At 38.7% G+C, this 24,290-nt stretch overlaps 1 protein-coding gene across 2 annotated transcripts in view; it reads left to right on the plus strand.

Moving 5' to 3' along the window:
* Nucleotides 1–24,290, plus strand: part of foxp1b (forkhead box P1b) — a 206,310-nt gene that overhangs the window by 21,694 nt on the left and 160,326 nt on the right. The window lies entirely within an intron of this gene.

Below are 24,290 nucleotides of genomic sequence, written 5' to 3' on the forward strand. Positions count from 1 at the left end.
TAAATTTGAAAATTCATGGATAACAATAATAATTATATTTTAGCATTAAAAATATCATTTGGGTTAAAGGGCTTCTACATATTGGTGTATTAACCATTCTAGAAACATAAAAAATGATTCTGGTAATTATCAATGCTGTTAATTTAGGGCAGCTGTGGCATAAACCTTACTTTGGTTAGGGTTAGGGTGGTAATATAAATTTGTTAAGCACTGTATGTAATAACAAACATCCTTCTGCCGTCAGATTTTGCCATTGATGAAAATGTATCTTTTAAAGGAATTTTGCTAGTTTGAAACCAAGGAAGATAACATTATGATATTCCTACAATGCCATCTTAACAGATGGGTACTTCCTGCTTGACAGTGTTATCTAATTAGATTAATACTTGCCGCTTTGTTGATTTTTTTTTTTTTTTTTGGACTGCAGAAATACTTTCCCTCTTTTGATGATCAAAAAAGGGTTTTTAGATGATGCCCAGCAGCACAGGTCATGTGCAAACTGGGGAATTGTCCTTCTCTTGGTGGGTAGTAAATGTCACTTAGGTAGGTTTAAAAACAATAGGGGGCTCAGAGCTGAGCCATGGGGCACTCCAGCTTCTGACTTCTGATTGATATAGATGTTTCCACTCTTACAGCACTCTCTTGCTTATGTAAAAAAAAAAAAAAAAAAAAAACGGTTTAAAAGCAAAATTGTCTGTTTAGGGTGTTGGAGCTCACGATCCGGTAGCCTGTACAATAATCCCAACACAGCATTATGACTCAGTTCAACAGTTTTAATATTTTATTGAAGACCTGTACATAATGATGATTTTTTTATGGCACCAGTTTTGAACCAATACACCCAAGAAGTCTTCTGAGAAATATCAAGGACAATTAAAGCAACAGTGTGGCGTGCAAAACAACACAGACAGACATGCAGACATGCTGCCAGTTATAGTAGTTAGATTAAAGAGAAATGATGTTTATAACCCCAGACAATTAAATGATTTTGATGTGGTACTGTGATACAATAATTGCTGTAATAATTTACATTAGGACAAAGCATGCAGCAAATTCATAACCTATGTTGCAAAAATACAAAACTGAAAAAATTGCAAATGGAAAAAGATGCACAAGGCAAAAGAAAAAAAAAAAAAAAACACACACACACATCAACATTGCATGTGCTGCATATACATGAATAATGCACAGTCAAAAACATGCACAGAAAACAACTGCAATGGAATCCATGCACCATTGTGGAGATTCATCTGCTTTTGTGTTTGCACGGAGGCTGCCTCTTGTCCCCTGCAGATGTGTGGCACTTTAGATGTGCATGCCCCCAAGAGTTTACATGACACAAAATGTAGTACGCACATGAAAGGTAGGGGTGACCACAGAGGCTAAGGTTGTATGGCAGTCTAGACAGCAGTAGGTACAACAAGGCAGAAAGTTTTTGAAGACCAAGTCCACAATTTTCCACAGCTGTTACATGTGTCACTGACACCAGCGTGGCTCCCATTTACAGCCCTATTTTTGCCAGATGGAGTTCTTCTTCGTGTTGCTTAATCCTGGGGTTGCCAACTTTTTCTGTACCAAATAACACGCAAAATACCCGAAGCAGACACAATGCTGGTAGATTATTTGAAATACAGTAAGGTAGTGCATTACTGTTGACACAATTTTTTGTTATTATTTTCAATATGTGTTTTCATTACTGCATTCCCTTTGTACTAAGATTTGCACAACATGTTTTGCTGCACATTTTACATAATGTAAACTGTTTTGGCTGCTGCTATGCACTTTATCAGTGAATCCCAGTATGTGATCAGCATCAGGTCATGCCTAAGGGCCACTTCCTTTGCCCACATTGACACTTCAGATCATGGCAGATAAGACCAAAGAACAAACAAACAAAAATGTGTTTGATGGGACCACATGAAGTTAACCCAATCTAGTTGATCTTGCCCACATCTTGCACAGTAAACTGAGCTTCTTCACTAACTTGACCTTTTAAGTAATTACACGCTCTCTTTGGCGTGCACAATGAAGCGAAATGGCTGCAGTCAGAGGCAAAACTGGCTCTTAAGATAAATCTGGGGTTCAGAATTTAAAGGAAAGTAAATCAGAAGTTATAATAAAGTAGACCTGTGAATTAACTTATGGAAGAAAATTCACAACGTATGTTTGTGTTCTCCTTTCTTCCTTCTTTCTCTTCTTATTACATTGATCTCATGCTTTTTGTCATCAGTAACAAACTATCTGAAATATACAGGTGCAGCTGAAATCAGTTTAATATCTGATATCTTTAAATGTGTTTTTTTCTCTTCTGTCATCTGCTTTGTGTTCATTACTCTCCACATACTGTAGTCTCTCTGTCCCTCAGCTTACTATCTACCACTGTCTATCTGTCTCTGTAAATGTTGATGGCATGGACACGTTGCACCCTACAGTCTGGCTACCAGCCAGCCATGCTGCCAGTGAAGCCATGCCCCATGATTATTAGAGAATGTGACATTTGTGCAGGGGTAATGGAACCTGTGAGCAATTAAATCTGTGAATAGGCATAGTCTATCTCCTCCCTTTCACCCCCAATCAGACACAATGATGAAATCTTCTCAGCAGGCCCACTCACCACAGTCTCTTCCCAAGTGTTCATGTCAGGTTGTGTTATTCTGCAGAGCTCTCTTAGAGCCTAAAGGTTTTTGCTGGTAGACGTCAGAGTCCTCTGGGTTCATCTCTTATCTCAGGAATAACCTGCACCAGCAGTTAAGATGTGCATTACCATGGTAATATACCCCAGTAAGAAGTTCATGACCTCCAGAGGGTTTATGCTGAGATAGCCATTGATGGAGGCATTATGTCGTCAGGTTGTCCATCCCTCTGTCTGGGCTGTTTTTGTGAATGCAGTGCCTCAAGGATGGTTTGAGGGATTTTGCACACATGTTCATTCTGAGTCAAGGATGAACTAATTAGACTTTGGAGGTCAAAGTAGTAAAAGTTGTTGGGCCTCATAATTATTCCTTGCCTGTGACTGTGATATTTCCAGAAGTCTTTGAGGAATTTTCATCAAACTTTGGATAAATGCCCACTCTCACTTTAGCTTAAATTGAGCATGTTTTGGAAGAACAAAGTTAAAGTTAAAGTGAAGAACCACCTTAGCCCCACTTTCCTTTCACAATCAAGCAGTTACATACATAGTGTCATCTCTGTTAAAGTAATAAATCCCAAAGCATTAGCCTAAATTTTCCCGCTGCACAGAAATATGTATGGTCTGGTTTTGTGGCTGTCTAGATGTAAAAAATGCCAACACCTTTATATTACTTTGATTTTTTCAGACATTGATAAATAAAGCTCTTCACAGGTAAAGCCAGGGCTGACAGCCTAACTTCCAATTTACACAAAGGCTGTGACCCACCCATGAAACATATTTCAGAGAAAATCGCTTCCTCTCTAGTCAATTGGAGCAGTTCAACCTCATGCTACAGTCGCTAGAAAAAGTATGTGAACCCTTTGAGATTTCTTGGATTTCTGCATAAATTGGTCATAAATGTGTTCCGATCTTCATCTAAGTCACAACAATAGACAAACACAGTCTGCTTAAACTGATACTGCACAAAAAATGATATGTTTTCATGTTTTTATTGATCAAACCATTTAAACATTCACAGTGCAGGGTGGAAAAAGTATGTGAACCCCTAGGCTAATGACTTCTCCAAGAGCTAATTGGAGCCAGGAGTCAGCCAACCTAGGGTCCAATCAATGTGGTGAGATTGGATGTGTTGGTTAAAGCTGCTCTGCCCTATAAAAAACACACATCAGTGTTGAATTTGCTGTTCTCAAGAAGTGTTGCCTGATGTTAACCATGCCTGGCACAAAAGAGCTCTCAGAAGACCTACGATCAAGAATTGTTGACTTGCATGAAGCTGGAAAGGGTTCCAAAAGTATCTCTAAAAGTCTTGATGTTCATGTGTCCATGGTAAGACAGACTGTCTACAAATGGAGAAAGTTCAGCACTGTTGCTACTCTCCCTAGGTGTGGTCGTCCTGTAAAGATGACTGCAAGAGCACAGCTCAGAATGCTCGAGGTGAAGAAGAATCCTAGAGTGTCAGCTAAAGACTTACAGAAGTCTCTGGCACATGCTAACATTTGTGTTGACAAATCTAAATCAAGTAAAACATTAAACAAGAATGGAGTTCATGGGAGGAAACCACGGAGGAAGCCACTGCTGTCCAAAAAGCACATTGCAGCACGTTTTAAGTTTACAAAAAAGCACCTGGATGTTCCACAGCACTACTGGCAAAATATTGTGTCCATAGATGAAACCAAAATTGAGTTGTTTGGAAGGAACACACAACGCTATGTGTGGAGAAAAGCACACCAACATCAAAACCTCATCCCAACTGTGAAATATCGTGGAGGGGCCATCATGGTTTGGGGCTGCTTTGCTGCCTCAGGGCCTGGACGGATTGCTGTCATTGATGGAAAAATGAATTCCCAATTTTATCAAGACATTTTGCAGGAAAACTTAAGACCAACTGTCCACCAACTGAAGCTCAACAGAGAATGGGTGATGCAACAGGACAACGACCCAAAGCATAGAAGTAAATCAACAACAGAATGGCTTCAACAGAAGAAAATACACCTTCTGGAGTGGCCCAGTCAGAGTCCTGACCTCAACTCGATTGAGATGCTGTGGCATGACCTCAAGAGAGCGATGCACACCAGACATCCCAAGAATATTGCTGAACTGAAACAGTTTTGTGAAGAGGAATGGTCCAAAATTTCTCCTGACCGTTGTGCAGGTCTGATCTGCAACTACAGGAAACGTTTGGTTGAGGTTATTGCTGCCAAAGGAGAGTCAACCAGTCATTAGCCTAGGGGTTCACATACTTTTTCCACCCAGCACTGTGAATGTTTACATGTTTTGTTCAATAAAAACATGAAAACATATCATTTTTTGTGCAGTATTAGTTTAAGCAGACTGCGTTTGTCTATTGTTGTGAATAAGATGAAGATCAAAACACATTTTATGACCAATTTATGCAGAAATCCAAGAAATCTCAAAGGGTTCACATACTTTTTCTAGCGACTGTATATCCATCTCTTAAGTGCCATTTTGCCAGACATATGTGCCAGGTCTAATTTCAGTGCTGTGGGTTATAGAGCTACTTTGGTGCCACTGACAAAGAAAAGTTACACTGTGAGATTACATGAAACCACAGATTCTTTGTAGCAAACATGAACCTTTCCTTATGTACTCACCATGGTAGAAGCACAAAAATCATGAACTCATGTCAAAATGAATGATGGATCAACCAAAAAAGGCAAAAATAATCCACTGTTGACAATAGGGATGAGTACTGAAATTTGATACCAAGAAATCTGAGACCTACGGGACCGAAATGCAACACAGATTTCGATGCTTCATTTTGGTACCTGACAACTTTTTCTTTTAATCCTTTTTTTCTGTCTGAAGCAATTTCTTTGCTTTGCCCGCTTTTTCATTTTGAGGAAGTCACCCTTTTTACATGTTGTTTGTCTCTAACACAGCACCATTGTATGAACTTTGCTTAAGCCTCTTACCTAAAGAAGTTACACTAAATTCCTTTTTGTCTTATGTTCTATTGGCATCTTTTAAAGACATTTATCTAAATCATTTATGATACCAGGACAACTATTTTTCATACAAAGACTTTCAACACTTTCTTTGTACTTAAAATTGTTGAATCAGGCACCATTTAGACACTGGCACTATTTAAAAGCCCTGATTTAGCACCAGTATCAGAAAAAAAACCCAATAAAGATACCCAACCCTAGTTGACATACTATTCCCGTGTGAGCTTGACGCTCCCCCAGACATGCTTCCAGTATGAGAGGTCGCTCATCTTAAGAGCAAAACCAATGCGTGTCGATTTGCAGTGCAGCCAGTGTATGTGGGAATTTAAGGTTATGTTTAAGGCTGTCTGTCTGTCCATACATCAGGTCATCCATCTATCTGTCCATTCGCTCATGAACCTGTTATCTCAAGAACATGAGGTATTTTCTTCAAAATGATAAAATAGTCCGTTCTGACTCAAGGATAAACTGATTAGATTTTGTATGTCATCGGTCAAAGACCATAGTTATTGAACTCATGTTCATCCCTTGCTTGTGACCATGATATCTCATGAATGCTTTGAGGCATTTTCTTTAAACTTTGCATAAATGGCCACTCTGACTTAAGCTTAAATTGAGCACACATGCAGTTCTAGTTCATGCTAGCTGCAGATCCTTCTTTGTGGTCCAGTACAGACGGATGGCATCAAGGCAGAGGGGAGATACAGATTAATTTGTGGACTCTATAGCAAATGGCTTCAGTCCATGATTGGTTTCCTTGAAAGGCTCTCTGCTGGTGCTTGTGGTTTAATACTAGTCCTTCTGTGTAGGCACTATTTTAGATGTGTGCATTCTGATCTGGACTAAAGATTATTAGAGTCAACTGAAACATTTTTATGTTGTGTTTTGTTTTGTTTTGAGTAATGTTTTGATGATCTTTTGTCCTCATCCAGAGGTTAATTTGAGCAAACAACAGATGAATCTCCTTATTTTCTAGCTACAGTGTGGCTCATAATGAAAACAGCTTGGCTTTAGTTTAAGTACCTGACATCTTGCTATCATAATACTGAAGCCTTCCTATTGGCTGTCTGTTTTCCTCTGTAGCTGATGGCTCTGCTGCATTGTGGAGTGCTAAGGAAAGGCTTTTGCTTGTGGAAGGATAAAGAAAAGGGCTCACTCCATTAGTGTCATTCGGATGGTGAATTACATCAATCTGACAGATAGGGGCAGAAAATTGTTTTAATTGCATAATTATCTGTGGCTACCCACTTGGGCGGAAAAGTGCTGTGATGTGGATGGAGGCCAGTGGGAGAGCACATGTTGGCCTTTATATGCTTATTTTATCTTTGTACAGGAAATGAACAACAGTCCGCTGTACTGAGGATATTGCTAAACACAAACTTGTGACAATCAAACTCCCCCCTGGGCAGGTTGTGCCACGCTCTGAGATGTTGCTCTTTAGACTAATGTGCCTGGCTACTGAGCCTCTCCTCAGGCTACAAAGATAGAACCTGGCTTTGTCACCAACAGAAGCCCTATGTGGTCATGCATACATCCATTTTATTTTTCTTTTTTTATTGAGATCTGGAGAAAACTCCTAAAATCAACTCATTATCATGGGAAAGATAATGATGTTACTCCGACACAATGAGATAGGGCAAGATCTCAAGAACACAACTCACTGTTAGGGAAAACGGTGCACTATGAAAGTGTTTGGTTATGTTTTCTGCATAAATGTAAATGCAGCATCAGTGCAGAAAGATTTACATTGCTGATAGAATTAAACAAATTGAGAGGCTCAAAAAATAAGTGATCCCCTCCATCCAATTTAGCTGATTTTGGTTAAGATATAAGATTTAAGACATAGTAGTGTGCACCATTAACCTTCAGCTTTGCATTCTCACTGACCACTACATTAGGTACACCTAACCCAGCCTCAGAATGGGGTAGGAGATGATTTAAGTGATGTTAATCCTGCTTTTGGTGCCATAGATGGGCAACAGACAATTGGAAAATATTCCCAAACATTCACAGGTTAAACCTCAACAGATCGTCTCGACTATGTCTACATGACTAAATGCATCGGATGCATCCATGTAATTTGTTGATGAGAATTTGTTCCCTTCCTGATGTCTTTTTTTTCTCTTTTGCATATTTGTGACACTTAAATTTTTCAGGTCTTCAAACAAATTTTGATATCAGACAAAGATAACCTGAGTAATTAATATGCAGTTTTTAAACGATGATTTAATTTATTAAGGGGAAAAGTAACAAATCATGCTGCCGTCTAAAGAAATTCAACAACAGATGACAAAAAAGTCAGAGACATCTGTCAGTCTGGAAAGGATCACACAGCCATTTCTAATGCTTTGGGATTTTAGCAAACTCTGATGAGCCATTAGCCACAAGTGGAGAAAACTTTGAACAGTGCTGAACCTTCCAAGGTGTGACCAGCTTACCAAAATTCTCCAAGAGCATATTGCCCACTCATCCAGGAGGTCACAAAAGAATCCAGAACAACATCTAAATACCTGCAGGCCTCACTCGACTCTGTTAAGGTCAGTGTTCCAGATTCAGCATTAAGAAAGAGACTGGGCAAAAATGTCTTCCATGGGAGAGTTCCAAGGCCAAAACCATTGCTGATCAAAAAGGAGATTTCCTTTAAGAAATAAAATCACCATTTAAAAAATGTATTTTGTATTTGCTTGGGTTATCTTCATCTAATATTAAAATTTCTTTGATTATTTGAAACATTTAAGCGTGACAAATATGCAAAAAACAAACAAAAAAAAAAGATGAAAGAAATTGGGAAGAGGGCAAATACTTTTTCACAGCAATGTAGCTGGAAAATTAAACCTTATATGATAAAAAAAAAAACAGATATTTTTTTTTTCTTTTGCAAGAGTGCCGTCTAAAAAGAATTACTCTAAATATTGCCACTCATACAGACTTGTAGAAAGACTGACCTGCTTCAATTGTGCAGTCTGCTTAACCTAATCCCATTTTGCAGTCTATCAGTGAAAAGCATCTCACCGTTATATTAAATATTTATTGCCCAATTTTTTTGTATGGCTGGATACTCGTTTTCCAGTTGTCCATCTGTACATACAGTACTGTGCTGAACTTCAAGCATGTATGGCTAAAAATTTGATGCTGAAGTAGATGTGGCAAGTAAGCTGCCTCAGGGCATTATTGGACAGGAGGGAAGATTGACACAACCCTGGTTGTGCTCTGGATAGCCTTGCATATTACCAGGGGAAAACAATATGTTAGAAAATAACAAAGTCCATAAAATAAAAGGTGGATGTGGCGAGTAAGCAAGGCCTAGGGTACTGTCTGGGCAGGAAGTTAGCGTTGCCACGAGCCCCTGGTCATGCTGTGGATGTCTCAAGGGCCTGAAAACTGCCGGCAGTCCCCAGGTGTATTACCAAGTGTGAAAAGGCCTGGACAAAAGAAATGCTGTTGAGCTTGACCTTGGCTGCTGAGACACTTGCGTGTCAAGCTTGACTGGCCACCCTCCCCTCTCTCACCTCTCCTCTCCAGCCCTGAGTTTGGAACATCCAGCCCTGTGCTGAACCCCTAGCCCCCAACAGGCCTAAAACATATGCACATGACTGTACATACATACATCTGTCCATTCAGGCAATTCTTGTGAACATCTCAAGGGCACTTGGGATTTTCTTCAAACTTTGCACAAATGTTCACTCTGACTAAAGAATGAACTAATTGAATTTTTGCATTCAAAGGTTATTGAGCTTCATGCTAAGCCATTGCTTGTGTGGGTGATATCTTAAGAAAGCCTGAAGGGATTTTCTTCAAAGTTAGTACAAATATCCACCCTAACTCTGTTTAGATTTTAGAGGTCAAAGGTCACAGTAAATTGGTTGAATGTCAACTCAGATGTGGATGCCACACAGTCCTTGTTCCACAGTATGGAACATTATGGCATTTGTATAGTTTGCACAGGTATTCAACTGTTGCTAGTTTTCACTCTGTGTCTAAGGTCATCAGTGCAGATAGTCTTTAGATGTCATCAGTGAGTTTTGACAGGTTGGCCTGACTTCAACGGCGACCTTTTGATACTTACTCTCTCATTTTATAATTTATATTCCCAAAATAAGCTTCTGGCAGCAAGGAGGAGTTTATGGATTAGAGCTTGTCATGTCTCAGTGTTTACCTTCACCTGCTTTTGTTGTTCTTTTGCATTTCCGGTGATAATGCATAGGGATTAGAAAGTTAGCCGGCAGCAGAGCTCCTCTTCAGATATTGAGCATTCTTATTATCTTGTCTAATACTATATAAAGGGAGAGGAGTTACCACTAAATGGTTTCCTGGTTACACAGAGAGTCTCCTCTGGTCAGTGTGGTGACTGAAGGTGAAATGAAGACTGAGAACCAAAGCCAGGGCAGCTGGTTGGTTCAGGAGAATAAAAAGGAGCGTGTACACAGGCTTAAGTGAGCTAATTAAAGCACATATCTGCCATCTCTCTCACCTCACTGCACTTCCCTGGTTGAACTTAAAGGTGATAGGGGGCCAAGGTGGTGACAATTGACCGAAGCTACACGGACAATAGAGATATTAATTACAGCGAGATGCAGCAGTGCTTGTTCAGGATGTGGCTTCATGCAGGATATGCCATTCCCCCTTTCCCTCCCTCCAAACACATTTCCTTCCTTATATTTCAGTCTTTCTCAGCTCCACCCTCACACTTCAGTCCCCAGGTTTGATCATCAAATGAGAAGTAGGGGAGGATGGGTCAGTCTGCTGAAGACAAGTAGGCTGGTAGTTTGTAAGTGGCTAAAATATACAGAGGAAGTAATGTTGAATTTAGAGTCAAGAGCAACTGATTCAAACAAGACAACTGAAATGACAATATACAGAAGGCTGCTTGTAGATGATGTCACATCACAGCGCAGATCTCCAGATGGGGGGCAGGAAGAGATTTCTGCATGAAAAGCACTTTCAATCGTAAAGTTTTGTGCTGTCTATGGCTGTGCCAAATTATCAGACTGTAGGGTAAAAATGAAAGAAAGACAATCTTGAGCTATTGTTCCAAAAGTAGTGCCAAATTCAACATTTCCAATGTTTGCTCATGGAGAAATGATGACAGAAATGGAATCAAACCCTTAGTGTAAAGCCTGGAGGCACAGTGTCAGAAATGTGAAATATTAAAAGACTTTTTGTTTTAATGTTGATGATTACAGCTCTCAAAAATAAAAAATACACTATCTCAAAATATTAGAAGCACACATATCAGAAAAAAAAAGGATTTGTAATACAGACATGTTGACCTTATGCTCTCAGTAACTGGTTGGAGCTTCTTTTACACAAAATTCTGCATCTATGTGACGTGGCATGGAGCCAGTCAGTCCGTGGCACTGCTAGTTGTTATGTTATGAAGCCTAGGTTGGTCTCATTGCAGCCTTCAGCTCAGCTGTATTGTTGAGTCTGGTGTCTCTTATCTTTCTCTTGACATTTCCCCAGAGATTCTCTATGGGGTTCAGATCAGGCCAGTTGGCTGGCCAATCAAACACAGTACTACCATGGTCAGCAAACCGGTTTCTGGTAGTTTTGGCTTCACTGTTGGCAGATGCCAAGTTCTGCTGGAAAAGGAAATCAGTGGACTTGATAAAATAAAGTGGACCAGCAGCAGCAGATGACATGGTACCTCAAACCATCACTGACTGTAGAAACTGAAAGCACTGGACTTCAAGCACCTTGGATTCTGTGCCCTTCTTACTTTCCTCCAGACTCTGGGACCTTGACTTCCAAATGAAATCAAAATTTAGATTCACATGAAAACAGGACTTTGGACCACTGAGCAACAATCTAGTCCTTTTTCTTCTTAGCCCCAGGGAGAAATGTATGACATCTGAAAACGTCAAGAACACAACACTTGTTGCTCATTTCCTGGATCTGTCGGTGTGTGGTAGCTCTTGATCCACTGACTCCAGCCACAGTCAGCTCTTTGTAAAGCTTCCCTAAGTTCTTGACTCTGCTTTGTTTGTCAGTCCTCTTAAGGCTGAGCTCATCCCTACTGCTTATGTACCTTTTCTTACCCAACATTCAACTTTCCATGAATATGCTCTGATACAGATTCTATACAGCCTGCCCTTTCAGCAGTGACCTTCTGTGGCTTACCCTTCTTGTAGAGGGTGTCAATAATTGTCTTGTGGACAGTAGTCAAGTCAGCAGTCATCCCCATGATTGTTGTTGTGTGTACTGAACCAAAGTGAGAGAATGAAGGCTCAGAAAACATTACAAATCTGCCTTTTACACGATATTCCAACATTTTGAGATAGTGGGTTTTTGATTTGTGAGCCGTAATCATCAAGATTAAAATAATAAAAAGAAGGAATAAATAAAGTCTTGGAATGTTTCACTTTGTTTGAGATGGATCTTGAGTTTATGGAAGTTAACTTTTCTGAAGTAAATCACAGCAAAAACGGACCTTTTACTTGTTATTCAATTTTTTTGAGATGCACCTGTATGCTTATATTTTCTAATGATACCTGCAGCAGAAAGGCTCACGTAGAGCTTTAATGTACTAACTTTTCTCCTTTCCTGTTAATTCCTAACTTGTGTTCTTCACTTCCTGCTCCATCTGACATTCCTGTGTGCCATTGGGATGATGTGACTAAAATAAAAACAAAACAAAACGTAAGTAAGGGCCATCAATGCACATAGCCAACTAAACCTATAGTAAGCAACCAGCTATGACTCATACTTTCCTATTTTATTATAGGCTATGGTCTTACATCTATATCTGATCAGATCTTTAGTACAAATTAGCTCTTTCCGATTAGTATCATCTGTTTTAGTCAAATTTGATATTAAGTGATATTAGTGAACGTTGAAGTATGTTGTCCATGTGTTTTCCATTGGTCAGCTGTTTCCCAGATTTTCCAAGAAGGGTGGGAACCCTGTTTATGATATTTTTAAGCTATGGATATCCATTGTTTTTTTCTTTAGAATTAATCTTTTGTCATTCTCTCTGAACTTCTACATGGACAATTCCAAGACTATTATTTTTCCTTCCAAGGGCATCATTTTTCAAACATTCGGAGATTATATTCACAAGCCCAGATTTTGATAATAAATTATTTTGTCATCTCAGATTTGATGAGACTCATCTTTCATAACTGTATCAATTATTTTATTAAAAAAGAAGCCATGCATTATGGTTATCTCACCATGGCCTCAAGCTGAAAGGAATTCTCATTAAGAACATGATATTACCCTGGTGTGCTTTCACTTAGACGTCCTGCTGAAATTACATTAAGTGTCAACAATGTTTGTGTTTGAAGTGCCGAGTAAGAGTCATATTTAAAGATGCTAGCTTTTTCATTTGCTGGCTGACACTGGGAGATATATTAAAAAAGAATATGTATGGGCCATATCTTATTAAGTCACTCAGAGAAACTCCCTCTAATTGTTTATTTTTAATAAAAGGGGTGTATTTTTTCTTTCATCAAAGCAAACATAAATTATTATCTGAAGCTGAAGAACTTTCATTGCCTGATTTTTTATTGTTATTTTTATTTAGGGTATTTGTTTAGTTGCACCATCTTTCATTTCCAGCACTGATATCTTTCTAAAAATGCAGGGGTCACATTGTTTGTGTCATGATTGATTAACTAGTGTCTTCATATACATAATGTGTTTCTTCTGCTGGCCAGCATGGTGTGCAACATTATGTTTTGTTAATGGTTTCAGGCCCAGGGTTGCTGCTAATGACATGGCTGTAATTTTTCGTCAGTGTGATAATGTGAGATTTCCTATTTCCAAGTGAAGTTGGGCATTTAAAGAAGAAGGGTTCTTGTCAGGAAGAAAAAGTGCTGTCATTTGTCATCGGCTAACTGAGTTTCTCCCCAGACATCTCTCTCTCTCTCTCTCTCTCTCTCTCCTGCTCTCTCTGTATCTATATAAAACATGTATATGTGCTGGGCAGAGGGGAAGAGTGAGGGGCATCTGGTGGAGAGGTGGAGAACGGCAAGAGGGACAGGAGGAGCGTGCATGTCCATGAAAGAAGGCTGGACATGTGTGACAAACGTGAATTTTGTCAGCTTACTGGAAAAGAACAAGTCCAAAAACCTACAATAACGGTATAAAAGGACATTAAAAGTCCATAAAGTCTCTCAGTTTTCGTCTTTGCTGACAGAGAAGAATATAATTTTCTGTTTTTGGAAGGGGAAAGAAATTAAATGACAGAGTGAGCTTCATCTATAACTCTGACCTCATTGGACGTCTGCTCCACCAACTAAGCTCATATGGCATCCAAACTAAAACTTTTCATAATTTCCAGATGAAATACTAGGTTCATTTAACTTATGCTGCAATGAAGGTTGTTTATTTCTCATTAGCATTGATTTCTTTGTGGTAAATTCAACCATACATTTTAGCTGTAATGTTTACATCTACACAATGAACCAATCATCATATCATTATCTCATTTCTGGAGTTACCTATTTACACAATTAGTCATGCAAATAGCATTATCCACTATTAACTGGATGAAGGCCATCTGATTAATGAAAATCAGATAAATACACCTATCTTTTGGCCAGTCATCCCTTATAGTCTGTTAAGTACACAAGTGGAAGAAGACTAATGCCAAGCAGCAGCAAGAGCACTGAGAAGCAGCATTTTTGGAAATTGGAAATATTGAAATGTCAAAAATACTTGAAAGAGGGTCTACAAAAAATGGTCAAGGTCAGGTTAAAGTGTTGCATAGATTGTGTTATCAGAAGCTTGCTTGTTACAAATCCAAGAGACAAAACACCATGATCGGTACCAGAGTTTCTGCTAGAGTTTTTTGTCTTAGGCCAAAATGATCAGCAGTCCTGGAGAACTCTGGCTAGTGAGAACAACTACTGGATATTTGCTTTACATAGCTTTATGCAACAGCTTCATGTCTGTGCTAAAGCAGGACTGGGGACACATTTTACTTTCTGAACTTGGCCAAAAACCGACAGAGTAGAAACTGAGCTGGCAGTCAACCCAATTGATTGTCATTCTGTTATTACAGCCAATCCCCAGCTCCTACAGAAACATCGATATATCCATAGGCAAGACATTTTTTGTGTGTAAATATGTATGGATGCATTGAATAAGATTAGCTAATACTGATGGCCAATCCCTATATCAAAATTCCCCATCGCCATGTGAATGGGCAAGTGTGATCTGTGTTGTAAAGCACTTTGAGTGGTCATGTGACAAGGAAAACACGATGCAGCTTGTCCATTTATCGCTTACCAATGTCACTCAAATGTGTAAATAGGTTTCAAACTGCCAAGGGGATCAGAAAACATTCATGTCAACTGATAAAATGTGCTGTATTTCATATCAGAGTAATTTATCTGACAGTATTTCATATCAAGTTGATAAATATATGACTCCTTGTAGCCTGTCTGCTAATTAATATCTTGTTAGCCAAGCTAGCACACTGTCATACAATCTGTCTGAAATTCAATGTGAAAGTTCACAAGACAGTCTGGCTGCAGACCATTCATCTGAGACACTGTATGTCCCATAATGGAAATACACGCTAAAACTTTAGAAACAAGATTGGTGAACTTCAGTCTAGGGTTAGGGTAAGACTTAAGGAAAGGGGCAGGATACTAAAAGTTAAAAGTTAAAAACTAAATGGAAAAACTAATAACAAAATGTTTATAAAGCCAAGGAAAAAAACAGGAAAAGCTTGTCTTCCCTGAAAACGGCAAAGTTAGCTGCATTAGCTACGTAGCTAATGGAGCTAACGTAGCTAACTTAGTTTATGTGGCTAAAGCTAGACTCACCAAGTCACTACAGAAGCTACATATCTTATCTATGTAGCTGAGTTAGCTTTATTGATGTTTGGTGAAGCTCATGTTTCTAAAGTCAATTAGCTGTAGCTATGTTAGCTATAGTTACGGTTGTTAAAGCTCACATTGCCAAAGCTAACTTAGCTAGATTTGCTTATGTAGGAATCTTCATTGCATAGCTATTGTAGCTATGTTAGCTATAGTTACGGTTGTTAAAGCTCACATTGCCAAAGCTAACTTAGCTAGATTTGCTTATGTAGGATTATTCATTACATAGCTATTGTAGCTATGGTAGCTGTAGTTACGGTTGCTAAAGCTCACATTGCCAAAGCTAACTTAGCTAGATTTGCTTATGTAATAATGTTAATTACGTAGCTATTTTAGCTATGTTAGCTTAAGCTGTGTTTGCTGAGGTCGCATTGCCAAAGCTTATTTAGCTAGATTTGCTTATGCAATAAAGATAATTATGTAGCTATTGTAGCTATGTTAGCTTTAGCTATGTTTGCTAAAGCTAACATTGTGAAACCTAACTTGGCTAGATTTGCTAGCAATATTATTTATGTAGTTTTAGTTTTGTTAGCTTTAGCTAAAGGTAATGAAACTAAATCAAGTCACTGTTCATGTTATTACTTATAAAATGGTTCTAATTTATTCCCAGATTAAACCGCTTACCTTTTTTCTTTTTTATCTATGTTTCTTAGTCTGTAATGTTGGAAATGTGGTTATTTCATGAATGTAACTGCCAGACTTCGATTATGAATAAAGTTGAATTTTAAAAAAGTATGAAGCTGGAAACATGTTGTACAGGCGAATTAAAGCTCTTCCTTTCTGAGATATACAGCGTTTTAAATGAACGGTTTAGTGGCCGTCAAAGATGTATGTCTGTAGCCAGACCCTTCTCAAAGTTCAGGCACATTCCAGATGAAAACATTACAGAAAGGAGGACTTTGGTAGGCATGTTGGGTACCGGAGGTTCCCATAGGAATGAATAGACTTCCCACTGAGTCACCTCTGTAACCATATGTAAGTGGAAACAAGGGGTAAGAGCCAACATTGCTATTATTAGCAGTCTGGAGAGGCTGCACAGAAGAAAAAATGAGACATTTTTCACGTTCCACATTACTGAAGTGCATGTAAACATGTCTAATCAGATGATTACCATTACCTGATCATTACCAGTTACTAGATTAATGTAATCATATGAAGGTAGGACCTGTCCCATGATGCTGTATGATAGACGTAACAGACACATAGTTGCAGCACTTGAAGGACAGGTTTGTGTCTCTGAGATTCATAAAATCTTAAGTAGAGGCCTCATTGACAGTTTCATGTGTTTTAGTTTTAGTTTTCATCCATATTGAGGGCTTAGGGGGCCGATATCTTCAAGTTAAAAATTCTTATGGGCCTAACAAGTCAAACAAAAGAGAGGTTAGTTGAATAGGTCTCTTCAGGGAGCTACTTTTCACAATTGCCTCTCTGCCTTCTCTTTCAAATCCATATCAATTCAAGACTTAATTGGTAATGCGCAGTCTGCTGTATGAGTTGTGTAATCAGTTAAATGTAACCTTTGCTTTTTAAATTTTACCTCAGTACTTAACACTGATGGGGTTTTTTTCTTCAAGGACAAATGATGCAGGAGAAGACGGATCCTGTGTAAGTCCCTGAGCTCTCGCCGAGAGATCCCTCCTCAGAGCCAGCTGTTCTCTCAGATACACGTGCTGAAATTCTCTTAATATAATTCTGGAGGCTCAGGAGAATTGTGCAAAACAAATGTGCCAACCAGGAGAACGTTGAATTTTTCATCAGCGGGCCTCAACTCGCCGAGTTAGTGGGCAGCGCTCTCATTCATGAGCAGATGTTCAGTGCAGTTACACTCTGCAGTTAATGTGAACTTACTGGCCTCTCTGCCATTGGCTGCAAGGACGTTGGCAGCATCCTGGCATCAGAGAATTACTCCCAGAAAATGGTGCAGACCTGGAAAGCATAGCCAAGCCTTTTTTTAGCTACAACCCAGCCCAGGAGCTGAATCCTGGAGACGAGAAGGTACTGACAGCCCATCCGTCTTCTGCTCCATGAGTGATGAAACACTCGCCACCGGTTGCTCGGGGAATAGCAGTAAAATTTCTGAAGATAGGTCTCTGGAGATGACATTTCTTCAAAAGACAGGCAAAACATAAACCAACACCACTCAGTAGATGAAATACACCAAAAGTTTCATCCTGAAAATTATTATACCAATCCAACTTTTATATGAAATACTTTTGCATTGCAGGAAATTATTCCAGCACCCTTGACAGAGAAAATACCTGCATGGGGGATCTTTAGTGCTGGTAGCTGTACCCAGCTGGTGCTGTGGTTGGCCTGCTCGGCTGTATGCTCTCCCCAGACAGGTGCTTCCGACATCTGCATGGCCAGGCTGCTTAGCCAGGTTTTTATGTGGCCATTCAGACCTGTAATAGTGGAAGCAAAAATGTTGTTTGGTTTAAGTGCCTTTAAATGGTCAGAGTGGGTACATGACATCAGGTATAGTAGGTGGCATGCCAATCATTTGTCAGCGATGACCATATGAGTAATGCCAATGCTTGCCCAGTTCCTGAAAGCAAAATAATGACTTATTCTAAATTCATGCAGGAAAACAGACAGCTGCTGTGCTGTTTTCCTCTCAGTGAGAAGGTGCTAAGCACTGTTTTCAAAATGTGTGTTTCTTAAAACCTCAGCACTGAATGTCACTCCGGATCTCCTGGCATTTAGTTTCCAAGATCAGGAAACCATCGCTGCCCTCTGGCCTGTGTACTCTCTTTGTGATTTGAGGGAAGTTTAAACTTCTGTTGGTGGAAATAAAAAGTGTTGTTTTTGAGGTGGGGCCCTCTCTGCTTTGATTTGGGATGTCCTGCTGACAGGATAAACCTAGCAAGTTTACAGTTGCTGTGACATTGCTGTTACCTTTATTCAAAGAGTTCCAGCTGCAGTGAGCCCTCAGGAAACCCAGCTCAGGCCAACATGGGCGGCTGGCAGCCCACAGTGAGGAAAATGAACCCTGTATGAGTTGGCAGACACTCCCCTCTTAGGGGAACTTTTGCTGCCTCTGCAGAATGGCCAGTGGCGGCGGCTCTGGTGGGGCGTCAGTGTTTCTTAGGGCAAACAGGTTTTTTCCAACTCTCCTCACTTTCAGGAAACACATTTTGCTGTTTCTTTCCTCTGTGTTTGCAAACGGAAGGAAGAAGTTAATGGGAGGGGCATCGGGCAGTGACAGGGCTCTGCTGAAAGAGGCTGTTAGTGACTTTCAGCATGGACATTTTCTACCATAAATAAAGCATTGCACTTCTCTTGGGGATCTTAACCTGTATCTGACTCATTCAAAACATGAATAAAACATTCATGTGTCATTCAAATACGTTAGAAACACTATAAGATGACTACACACTATATAGCACTAGTAAAGCATTATTAAAGCATTAGTTAAGTATTAGGAAATTTTGAACTCATAATTTATAAGGCATAATTAACTCATTTACAAACAGCTCTCAGTGCTTTAGAAAATGGGATTGATAAGGGTTAAACATCTGTGAGTTTTAAGCAATACAGCTGGCACTGCCTACATATTGGTGCATCTATAATTGTTGGTTAGAGATTAAGAATTAATCCACTTGGAGTCACTGTCTCACACAGACCTCCACATCTCCTGTACTGCTGCTCCATCCGTCCTACGGCCAGCTGTTCTGTTGCAGTTGTCTGTCTCTGTACCACTTTCTTACAACTCACACAGTTTTCGGCAGTATTTTCCCTGATAGTTCAAGTACAGTTCCACCATTTTTAAAATCACTTTATGTTTTGCTGCTCTTGCCTTAACTTTTACATAGCTCAACACTGCCCCCATGATTACTGGTGGTATTGCAACTTTTGTTCCATACCCATATACTTTGACTGAACATGCAGAAATACCGAATGGACATGAAGGCTATTACAGACAAAAGCATTGTCCGTATTCCTGTACGTTTTTGAATAAAGCTTAACAATCAGTAGGGGTAGACCAATAATCAGCCTGGATGATTTTTGATGATGATTTTTGGCATTTAGCCAATTAGCAATTTTGGCATTTTATGTTTTTTAGAATTTATAAAACCACTTAATTCAAAGGTGTGCTACTTTGCCTCCACTGTAAAGTGTATCTTCCCCTCTTGCTTTGCTTTCACTCTCTACAATCTCACCTAATGTTCTGTCCACACTCTCTGACTGGCTTGATGTCACACAACTACCAGCCAATCAGCACTGAGGCCTGGGTGGCACTGACACATGCAGTGTATGACATCTCTTCCTGTTTCCTGCTGTAGTGTTGGTCTGTGCTGTTTCTTATTAGAGGGTGAAACAGGAGTGCATTTTTATTCCCAGTCCCATGGAAATAATCCCATCCCGTCTCAATCCCAAACCAAAGTAAAAAACAACAAAACAAAAAGAGCCTCTATTTCTTATATTGATAGTTAGTGCTAAATTGACTATTTTTCTTTATCTTTTTAATTGCAATTTTACTTTTATCACATTGAGTTTAGTTTTTCATAACAACTGCATATTGATCCATTGGTCTATAAATATTGGCCCTGAAAACTAATTATCAGTCGACCCTTATTGGTTAGCCTTAGAGGTAAGTGTTAGGGTTATATGGCTACTACTGCTATGTTAAAGTTGTGTTTATATTATTAATGGTAATTGATTAAGAAAAAGTTCATCACATAAATATGCCATGATTAATCATGATTAATTGTACAAAATATGATAATTTACTTGCATTGTAGTTTGAGATCAAATGAGTATATGTATATTAAACTGTAGTTTTAAAATGCCAACAACTCAGTTAGTACTAATGGTTTATAAATGACAATGTCATAATTCGCTGAGCAAAAATAACCATAAACTGCAAACCTAATTAGCAGACAAACACATCAGGTACAAATACACAAAGTGAATGGAAGACTGCTCAGCCCTCATCCTCAACGATGTTGATGGGTCAGCAGTCTTTGGCGTTCCCTTCAGCAATTGCATTGTATCTTTATGACCACGTCTTCTGTGTTGATGTTACCATCTTTGCTATCACAGAACTTGGATTTTATCTAAACTTCCATTCAGCAGCTTTTAAATCGAAATATGCTTTCATCACAGTCACCTCTTTACCTCCAGACACATTAACATCAGTAAACATCAGGAAGTTGTTGTCAAACTAGTCTGTAAGATTAATTTGCATTATTAGTTTTTAACATGTTTACAGATTAAGCATAAGCGTTAACATGCAAACGTTAACAGCCCTAGTTTATGTATGATACACATACATATTTAATGTTTTGTAGATAATGACCTCTGAGAGAGATTTACTAATACTTTACTAATGCATGGATAAAGCATTCATAGCTGTATTTATAAATGGCATAGGACATGAGTGAATAGTGCCTTATATTATTGCCATTAAATCCAATTAGCAGTCATACACTGTAAAAATGACAGCAACATGTCTTAGCATGTCCTTAAAAACTACAAGACTGTTTATATTTGTACCAGCACTGTAGGGATTTAGTCCTGGGAAGATAATAATTAAACAGAGCTTGATGTAAGGTTAGGGAGGGGCAGCGTTCAAATGCAATCAGTGCAGTGCTCAAATTAATTTGAACTCTATTACAGGTTATTTAATGGGCCATTATTTGTGTAATCAAGGGAGTTGTCATCTGAGATGCTACATAATGTTCAAAAATGTTGGGGGTGGGCATGTAATTCTGTCTTAATGAGAGTGACCTGTTTGGTGTCCCTCAACTGTCATTTCCACACTCAATGACTCATGTGAACACTCACCCACATTTCAACCACAGAGTATAAAGATACTCATGTGCCTCCCCGTATACTGTGCAACTGGTGGTTTTTGATCGTGTTTTCTTTGTTTTTGTCACTTTTATGTCTGAAATTATTTCCACTGATTTTTCACTCATTTCCACTTATGCTTACCAGTTCTGTTAAGAGACTCCAGGAGTGACATCATGGGAACTTTAAATCATTTTAAATACTTCTCATGTGCATCAGTAGATGATATAGATCAGCTAAAATGGAAATAAACCATCTACCATTCTAATAACTTTGCATAATGTTCTTTATCATTTTATATAATTGAAAAAAAAACATTTTATTGTGTTCTATAGAAGAGCATCATATGTAAATGTTATTTTTTTAGCGACAAATTAATGAGAAAGATTACTACATTTTCTTATGTGACTTCTAAAATTCAGATTACTTTTAAACCCTGACGATGGTCCAATCGAGGGCCCAATCACTGAGTCCTCTCTTAGCTGACAGCTGCTAAATGTCTGTGAACCTGGCAGTAAAGAAAAAGGTTGATAGAGTGTGTTTCATCATGAATGCACCTCTTTTCCTAGAAGTCATTCCTCTTTGTGTGCTGTGTAAACATGACAAAAACAAACAATGACCTTGGGTGGGCTCCACACTGGAAGAAAACTTCAGAGCCAGCACTGTTTTAAAACCATACACTGTTAAGCATAAGTTCAGTCAAAGTAAAGCACTGGTTAATATTAAGTCACACTACGTAAGGCATTAAAAAAGGTGTAAGTGCTTCCTTCGTGCAGTGATAAAGCTTATTTATACAGCACTTTTTGTTCATTCATAAATCCTTTATACACACAGATAAAAATCCTGTATTGATCATTTTAAAAATCAGCTATTATGTGTGTAATTATTCTATGTTAGCACTTTTAACCAAATAGATTCACATTTATGACTCATTTTTTATATCAACTATAAAACAGTTTCATCATTCACACAGATGATTCACATTATCCATAACTTTTTACCAATGCTTCACCAATGCATCAGTAAAGCATTTATAGCTGTATTTATAATGACAAAGTAGAAATTAATATTAGGACAAAATCTGAGTTTTCAAAGCAGGCCTTGAATATCACAGCTAGGAATGATGGAGCAGGACTCCCGTTCTATTTTGTGGGTTGTGGGGACTGTGGTTCAGTGGGTAGAGTCATCCCTCCCTCAATCAGAAGGCCAGGGGTTTGATCCCCTGCTCTTATAGTCATGGATGCATAATGAGATCAGCTAATACTGATTGTTACTAGGGGTATTATCCCACAGTTTCCCATAACAGAGACTAGATATCATATGCATGGAGATACCTGCTAAATTGGGGTAATAAGCATGTTGTAATAACCGATGTCCTACACTGAATTTACTACAGCAGCTTTTCCTTAATGTAAAGGATATTAATAGAGGTCTAGATTAACGATTCTTACTCTGTAAAAAACACTTAATTCAGATCCCAGAGATCCAAGTAGATTAAAATTGTCTGTTTATAATCACTGAGATATTAGTAAATGCAAATACAGTAACATTTTACTTTTTAAACTGAAATTGTCCCTCTCTGTTGCTGTTGTTTTCATACTTTCTATATATTCTGGTTTCATTTTACTATTAGCCCAATTGCATTTTTAATGTCTTTTTTGCTTTTCTTCTGCAACTGCACACAGTTTTTGTGGATGAGTAGGAATTAAACAGCGTCACGCACATTCCCTCAGTAGCTGTCTGAAGCCTTCATTATCAGCGTCACTTTTCGGCTCAAGTCTTTGCAAATGAAGCATAAAGAGCCATTTATGATTTCCTGATCCCATTTTGAAGTTGAGGGAAATGTTGATTTAACATCATTTTTCAGTGCAGGTTGGGAGGACACAGACTAGCCCGGTGAGCCTAGCTGTTGTCGCTAACTGCTAATTAGAGTGACGCCGATGAAGATTGGTGTTGCTGCAGTGTTTTACCTCTCTTATTGCATGGCCTGCATGATTCATGTCCAACCCCTGGGTCCCAGGAGTTTGAAGAAACCTGCGAGTCTCCTTGCGGTAGTAACTGTGATGCATGTTACTACATCAGACATACGCTGCATTATGCAGTTTTACTACTGCTGCCATCTGCTGTCTTTTTTGTTAACTGCACCATGGAAGATGAACACATGCTGTATTTTAAAAACTGCTTTTACAGCATTTATGGCCATCATTATAGCGCAGTGTATCCTATTGGCACTCCTGTATCACGATGCGTATCATATCACCAGATTCTTGCCGATACACAGCCCTAGATACTACCCTCTGTTTTGATTGATGTGGATTTTTATTTCAAGTGCTGTTAGCTGTTAAAAATATATATATTGAGGATGATTAATTACAGCTTTTGTGATAAATTATTCTTGATTAATTGTATCGATAATGTGATGGTTATTTCTAAAATTCACTGATAAATTTTACTAAATTTTCCAATTTTTTAAAGGATTAAGTCAGTAAGAATGAATCAGGTTTGATGAGAAATCAGAGTGTGACCATCAGCATTAATTCTTTCAAATGTGTTATTTTTCTATGGTTAATGTATCTGTATTATTGCATTATTCTGACAGCACCATTTACATTACAGACATGTTTGATTATATTTTACCAATATTAAAAAATAGATTTGTGAGAAGGATTTTAGAGACTTGATATAGCATTTAAGACCAAAGCTGGAACCCTGCTGAATTTGTTTTCAGGTCAACCTTTAATGAGACAAAAAAGCACACACACAACCACAATCATCATTCTTTGTTTCAGAGGTGTGTGACACTGTGTCATAGCTAACGAGGTGACAATTTGGCAAAGGTATTTAAGCAAATGTTGTTCGAGAGTTTACATATTACCTAGCAGGAGCTGTTAATTTGTGTACAGGGGCCCTGTGTTTGATATATTTAATATTCATAGTCCTGTTTCAGAGTCTCCTCCCCCTGTGAGCTTCTCCACATTATGCCAGGGAAGACTGGAGGCTGATGTGAACCTGTGTTTTTGAAATAGCCCAGCTGCTGATCTCAGATAGTGTCTCTAATGAAGGCCTGAG

Source organism: Cheilinus undulatus, linkage group 3 (genome assembly GCF_018320785.1).
Source record: "Cheilinus undulatus linkage group 3, ASM1832078v1, whole genome shotgun sequence".
NCBI classification, from domain to species: domain Eukaryota; kingdom Metazoa; phylum Chordata; class Actinopteri; order Labriformes; family Labridae; genus Cheilinus; species Cheilinus undulatus.